The following is a 7,601-nucleotide window of genomic DNA, read 5'->3' on the forward strand; positions in this document are numbered from 1 at the left end:
TTTTCTGTGCAAACTTTAGTAAATATGTTATTTCTTTGTGAAAATGTCAGGGACATGCCACTTTTAGGTAGCCACACCCCATTTTCCTGAGTTGGTCAGTTTTTTTCCAATTCTGGCGCAAATTCTGGTGCAGACAGAATTACTGGTGCAATGCATGTCTGGTTTACAATAGTAAATCAGGGCAACAGTGTTTAAAAAAATATGACCATAATTGCAACGTTGGAATTATGTCTGTTTTTTTTTAACCCATTCCCTCCTTACTGCAATCACTTTGTCAGCTGAGGTGACGGTCAGAGGGTCCCTACTGTAATAAATGTAACACCCCCCCCCCCAATTAGAGTTTGAATAACCCCCCTTTTCCCCTTTTTCAAAAAAAAGTAAACAAAAAATTTACATATTCGGTCTTACCGACTATAAAACATAAAGTTATTTAAACCGATAAAAACTACACATCGTGGCACAAACACTTTGTCCTCATATAGCCCCATTTACGAAAAAGAGTTATAGGGGTCAGAAGAGGACAATTTTAAGCATACTCATATTCTTACAAATGTTTAAAGTAGTAAAGTAAAACAAAACCTACGTAAATCGGATACCGTTGTAAAGATATGGACTTACAGAATAATAATAACATGTCATCTGAACTGTAAACTGAACAAAAACCCCTAAAAATTGCATAATTACAGACACAGATAAATAATCTGCTGTGGGTTTCTCATAGCTGAAATTGCAGTCAATGGGTAGCAACAATTCACTTGTGAATTTTCCGCTGTGGAAATTCGGCTTGCGGAATTCAGCAGTGTACAATCTGCAAGCAGCGTGAAAAGGTCCATTTATCAGAACTGCATACCCCTTTAAGTATTGCATGGCAGTTTCAGCAGCTAATAAAGTGAAGGTTTGTCAGGCTTCCTCTGTGTCCTAGTTCTTTTATTGGCTGTCAATGTCACCTACAATTGATGACAGAGAAAAGGTGACCTCAACCTTTCTGTCCACAATTAAAGGTGTATAGCATGACAGGTTTTACATGTTTCAGCAAAGTCTGTAGGATTCCCCTTGACTCCAGAAAACTTGACACTTTTGTGTTTTATCTGTATCTAGATTGTTCGTCGTGGGCCAGTTGAATGGCCCCCAAGGTCTACCGATCTGACCCCCTTAGACTTTTATCTTTGGGGTCATCTGAAGGCAATTATCTATGCTGTGAAGATACGAGATGTGCAGCACCTGAAACTACGGATACTGGAAGCCTGTGCTAGCATTTCTCCTCCGGTGTTGCTATCAGTGTGTGAAGAGTGGGAGAAGAGGGTTGCATTGAAAATCCAACACAACGGGCAGCACATTGAACACATTTTATAAGTTGTCAGGAACTTGTAAATAACCTATGAAAGAATAAAGTTACGTTAAAACCAAGCACATCATTGATTTTCTTGTGGAATTCCCAATAAGTTTGATGTGTCACATGACCCTCTTCCTATTGAAAAAACAAAAGTTGGATTCAAAATGGCCGACTTCAAAATGGCCGCCATGGTCACCACCCATCTTGAAAAGTTTCCCCCCTCACATATACTAATGTGCCACAAACAGGAAGTTAATATCACGAACCATTCCCATTTTATTAAGGTGTATCCATATAAATGGCCCACCCTGTAGATTCAAATATAATAAATATGCTGTGCGAAGTGTCATTATTAACCCTGGAACCGTATGCTTTAGATGTTGCAGCATTAATTTTATTTAAAAGTTGCAAAATCTTTGAACGTCCACTTTTTTCTTATTAAATATGACCCTACAGCTTTTATACTTGCTGTTTACCATATGTTGAACATGGGCACCATTGTATCACTGTTCAATGAATGGTTAATATGGGTATATACTGATGTAGACTTTGGCTCAGATTTATCAAACTGTGTGAGAGAAAAAATAGAATAATTTTCCCACATCAACCAATAACAGCTCAGCTTTCACTTTACCTCAGCTCATTATCTGAGCTGTGATTGGTTGTTGTGGGAAAATTACTCAGTTTTTTCTCTCACACAGTTTGATAAATCTGGGCCTATATTCTGAAAGATAAATATATTACTGGTTCCCTGGCACTTACCTGCCAGATACAAAGTCGTATAAGCAGGAACAATAACACTTGTCTTTGGTGTAAAGTGAGTCCTTCTTAATCAGAGAAGTATCTTTCTTGACGTGTTTTCTGCTGTACTTTGCATAAATCATTGAGGGAAGGAGCCAGCTATTACTACATGCAGTGTGAACACTGGATGAATACCGTACTGGCACGCTATTATAGCTATTTTCTTGACAGTTTAAAAACGTGACCGTTGTTTTATGGAAATCAGTTCTTGTTTTTGTTTTATATAAATACATGATTTATGCGGTGAGACAGAAAGCTGTAATTTTTAAGTACCTTTAAAGGATTCTGTTAAAAATGTTGCTCTTGTGTATGCTATTTCCATGTTCCTCAGTGATTTCTATCTATTTCACAAACTTCAATGTTATTCTAATCAATGAACACATTGTTTTCTGTTTTGCCAAAATGTTACACCTGTGTTTTACAGTTTATTTTACTTTCATTTCCATAGGAACAACTGCATGCATGGCCTGCTTTTACTTGAGGCCAGGAGCAAAACTGTTTATGGCATCCCGTGGTGCTGCGGGATTTTGCTGTGTTTTTTTTTTAAATGTCCCGCCCCGGCCTACGCGCTTAGGACTGACGGCGCACTGCACACACAGCGTCCCCCTGCATCCCCTGCGTCCCCCTCTCCCTTGTGGCATAGTGAGCCGAAAATGGTGCCCTGGGGCGGAACGAGCTGCATCTGCGCCGGACTCCCGTGCTTGCCGTGGGACTGCAAGCTGCACGGGCCGGCTTGCTTAAGGTACAGTACCCTTTCCGCCCCTCTGTTACCCCTTCTCAACCCTGTCCAAACCCACTACCACCACCGTCACCCAGGTCCACCCTCTACCCCCCGTCATTCATGTCCACCCCCCTGTCATCCATGTCTGCCTTGTCCACCTCCCTGTCCATCCCTGTCACCCATGTCCACCCCCGTCACCCATGTCCACCCCCCCGTCACTCATGTCCACCCTCCTTTTCACACATGTCCACCCTCCTATCATCCCCGTCACCCATGTCCACCCCCCTCTCACCCATGTCCACCCTCCTGTCATCCATGTCCACCTTGTCCACTTCCCTGTTCATCCCTGTCACTCATGTTTACCCCCCCTGTCTACCCCCATAGTCTACCCTGTCACCCATGTCCACCCTCCTGTTCACCCATCTGTCCCTTTGTCACCCCAGTCCACCCCTCTCTGTCACTCCTGTCCCTCTTTTACCCCCTTGCCCACCCCTCTCTGACCCCCTGTCTCCCATGTCCACCCTCCTGTCATACATGTCCACCCCCCCATCCAACCCTTTGTCACCCCTGTCCATCCCTGTCACCCATGTTCACCCTCCATTGTCCACCCCTCTAACCACATCCTTGTCACCCATGCCCACCCCCTATTCACCCCTCTGTCACCCCTGTCCACCCCTCTGTTACTCCCTATGCCCCCGTCACCCATGTTCACTCTTCTACACCCAACTGTCACCCTTGTACACCTCCCTACACCCCTCTGTCACCCATGTACACCCATCTGTCACCCATGTACACTCCTCTACACCCCTCTGTCACCCATGTACACTCCTCTACACCCCTCTGTCACCCATGTATACTCCTCTACACCCCTCTGTCATCCATGTACACTCCTCTACACCCCTCTGTCACCCATGCACACTCCTCTATACCCCTCTGTCACCCATGTACACCCATCTGTCACCCATGTACACTCCTCTACACCCATCTGTCACCCATGTACACCCATCTGTCACCCATATACACTTTTCTACACCCCTCTGTACACTCCTCTACACCTCTCTGTACACTTCTCTACACCCCTCTGTACGCTCCTCTACACCCCTCTGTACACCACTCTAAACCTCTCTGTCACCCATATCCACTTCTCTACACCTCTCTGTACACTCTTCTACACCCCTCTGTACACTCCTCTACACCCCTTTGTCACCCATGTACACTCTTCTACACCCCTTTGTCACCCATGTACACTCCTCTACACCCCTCTTTAATCCATGTACACTCCTCTACACCCCTCTGTACACCCCTGTACACCCCTCTGTCACCCATGTACACTCTTCTACACTCCTCTGTCACCCATGTAAAAAAAAGTGAGGAGCGTAATAGGTTTGTTTTGCAGGTTTAACGGTGAAGAATTGTGTGTGGAAGAAATCGTGATGATGGCCCGGACCAGATGGAGAAGAGAAGGCAATGATGCAAATTAGAGAAGACATAATTTGTGAGTTGCTGTATAAAGCAGCACTTTAAACTACATACCCACTGATAAATAGATATAGTTAATTGCGTTTTTTACCGTTTTTTATTTTTTTTGCTCATCAACCTCGGTAGGGGTGCCCCGCGGAAAATATTTATTCTGAAGTGTGCCCCGACCCGAAAAAGTTTAGGAAACACTGGTTTATGGGTTAAAACCCCTAAAGATATTTTTCGATACATTCTATTGAGATGTTAGAAATCTTCAACTTCACTCAAGCAAGCGGTAGATGACTATTGTATATGCAGGTCCTAATGCAGCTGTAGCCATATTGCATCACTATGAGTAACATGGAAAGGTAATCACTCAGTTATCTGTGAAACTTAAAGTGATGCTGACTTTCAAAGAGCGGTGGGTGATTTGCGGCACTGACCAGGAGAAGATACGTCCAGTGAGTAAAAAAGATTTATTGAAATGCTGAATTTGAATTCAAATTTGAATAAATCCCTTTTACTCACTGGACGTGTCTTCTCCTGGTCAGCGGCGCAAATCACACACCGCTCTTTGTAAGTCAGCATCACTTTAGTCTTCAAGGTTGGGGAGGCTGCAGTCCGGGTTTACTTGCTCACCCACGCTTACCATTGTTGTATGTGAGTTCACACAACCGCCTCTGGTAAGAGTTTTTACATCAATTACTTTGAACCTTACAGAGGCGTCTTTACGCTATGGAGTGCTCTTCTATCTCGTTTCAGTTACGTTCACATTGCTGCTAATGGGGGCTCCATCGGGAAAGAACATGAGTTGAAAGGAGATAAAAATACTGCATGTCCTATTTTTTTTCCTGCTTAATTCCACTATAATACTGAAACACCTGATGAACCCCATTAAAGTCAATGGGATCAATCGGGACCTGGCAGTGTCCGTTGTGCTTCAAAAAGAAGAGCAGTCTGGGAGTGCCCCAAGTGAATGGAGGAGTAAACCTGCATATCCACCACGTCATACACTGTTCATAGGACCAGACCATGCTGATGTGCTTGGCTATCACCTTCAGGGCCATTGGTGGTGAATTGATCAGTGGTCCCGCAGGTACACTACCACTCCATTCACAGGAGGCAAGAGAACGCGCCATGTGAATAGCGTGGTAGAACGTCTATATGACCAGAAATTCTTTTACCGCCAATGGCATTAAGAAGACATCGGAGCACAGCACATGGCTATCGCTATTGCCTTCTGTACCATTCTAGAAAGTGATTAACTAGTTTTCAGTTGCTCCTTTTGACTAATAACACTGAATACACTGTTTATCTATACTATTTTTGTGCTTATTTATCTTCAGTTTCCATGTTTTCATACTCTAGGTTGACATTTTGGGGCCTTCAGAACCAATTATCAGTTTTCCAAAGATTTATAGTTTCAACATACATTGGTCATCCTGGAACCAATTAATATTGTATGTTGGGGGACCACTGTATATACAGTAGTATGAATATTATTTAAAAAATAAAAAAAACACCCTTCCCCCGGATAACCCCTTTAACAGTGGTGTTTCTTTTTTCTTTGCAGTACTTATTGTAGGCCCTTTTTCCTCTTTCCTTATCATGACTGTCCAACAGCAATTATTTGTTTTCTCACACGGATCAGCGCCAGTCATACATTTATGTTGATATGCTTCTATGATTAGTAGCTAGCTATGTCACATTACATGTGATAAATTACATCCATTAATATTTTAATTATATTATTATTTATTGGTATAACATATCTTACAATGTTTCTGAGTTTGTTGACTTGTGTAGCAGATGGTACTGTTTGAGCGGTACGAGCTTGGAATTATGAGGCTGAAATGTTAGTATGGTAGTAACTACTTTTGAAATCTATGGCATGTGAATTTGTTATTGCTTGATGGCATTTAAAAATTTTCTTTTTTGCAAAATAATTATCTATCTATCTATATCTAGTTTATTTATCTACTATATGTACAATAGTACACTCTAGCTTGTAAGGTTCCTTTTAAATTGACAGACAGTTGACCGGTACGAGAGCTGATCGACAATGTATAAGTCAATTGGTGCTCTTTACCCGAAACCATCACACTGCTCAATTATTGGGAGTGAAGGACCATGTGACTGATGGCTTGTTTGTCCGCCCAGTCACTTCCATCATTGTCGGCAGCACATCCCCAACCAATAATGATATTAAAAGGAACACAATCCAATCAATCAGCTACTGGTTTATTCACTATTGTTACCCTTTAACTGTTTACCTAAAAATATGTAAATCTTGTGCCGCAGCCTTATAGATGTCTAAATACCTAAAGGTCAAAAATTATCCTATGATATTTTACTGTTTCTCAATGGCCAAATACTGACAGCAATGGTGCAGGAGATACCAGCATAAAATCAACCAGGTTGTATGGTATTTAACATTGCTTATGTGTTATTATGTCATCTCTCACTTCTATGGGTTACCTACATTAGGATGACAAGAAACCTTCCAGTTATTGATGGAAGCTGGATGCTCACTATGGATTTTTCTCTGCCGAGCAATTGATTATTTTCCTCACAAACAAACATATTAATCTCCAATAATCCCAACTCACCCTCCAATATCAGCCTGTCTTGCTGCTAGTTACTCATTTTCTTGGTAAATAATGATTCTGTGAACTTCCAATGGAGTAAGAGAATTATGTACTCAGCAAATGAAGAAAAAAAATAGGACATGAAATCCCCTGTCAATAAAAAAAAAAAAAAAAAAACAATAGCGTAGCTAAGACTTGTTTCCACCTCAGTTGTTCTTTAATGTGGACTTTGCCCCTGCAGGAACCATTCAATAATGAAGGTTGACATATTTAAACCTTTATTAACTGAATTAGACAGAGAGAAATCTATTGATGTTTTTATTCATATAGTGATTTTTAGCACTTTGTCTGATAATCCGATTTTATAAAAAGTAAATGGTGTTCGGCAACTGAAGAAAAAATGGCTTGTAGATTATTTTTTTTGTTGCTGTATATACAATAACGGTTTATTGTAAGGAAAGTGTTGTGGCTACATTGAATGAAGCACCTATTTAGTTAAAGGGGTATTCCATGAAAAAACATTTTTTTCATATCAACTGGCTCCAGAAAGTTAAACAGATTTGTAAATTACTTCTATAAAAAAAATCTTTATCCTACCAGTACTTAACAGTTGCTGAAGTTGAGTTGTTCTTTTCTGTTTGACAACAGTGCTCTCTGCTGACACCTCTGTCTATCTTAGGTACTGTCCAGAGTAGCAGCA

The 7,601-nt window shown here is 41.4% G+C and overlaps 1 long non-coding RNA gene across 1 annotated transcript; it reads left to right on the plus strand.

Moving 5' to 3' along the window:
• The first annotated feature begins 2,054 nt into the window (after positions 1-2,054).
• LOC130360661 (uncharacterized) lies at positions 2,055-5,568 on the plus strand. Its single transcript, XR_008890748.1, has 4 exons — positions 2,055-2,150; positions 2,583-2,876; positions 4,252-4,350; positions 5,076-5,568. It is a non-coding gene; the product is annotated as an uncharacterized LOC130360661 (long non-coding RNA).
• The last annotated feature ends 2,033 nt before the right edge of the window (positions 5,569-7,601 follow it).

The sequence above is a fragment of the Hyla sarda genome, chromosome 3 (genome assembly GCF_029499605.1).
Source record: "Hyla sarda isolate aHylSar1 chromosome 3, aHylSar1.hap1, whole genome shotgun sequence".
Taxonomy (NCBI): domain Eukaryota; kingdom Metazoa; phylum Chordata; class Amphibia; order Anura; family Hylidae; genus Hyla; species Hyla sarda.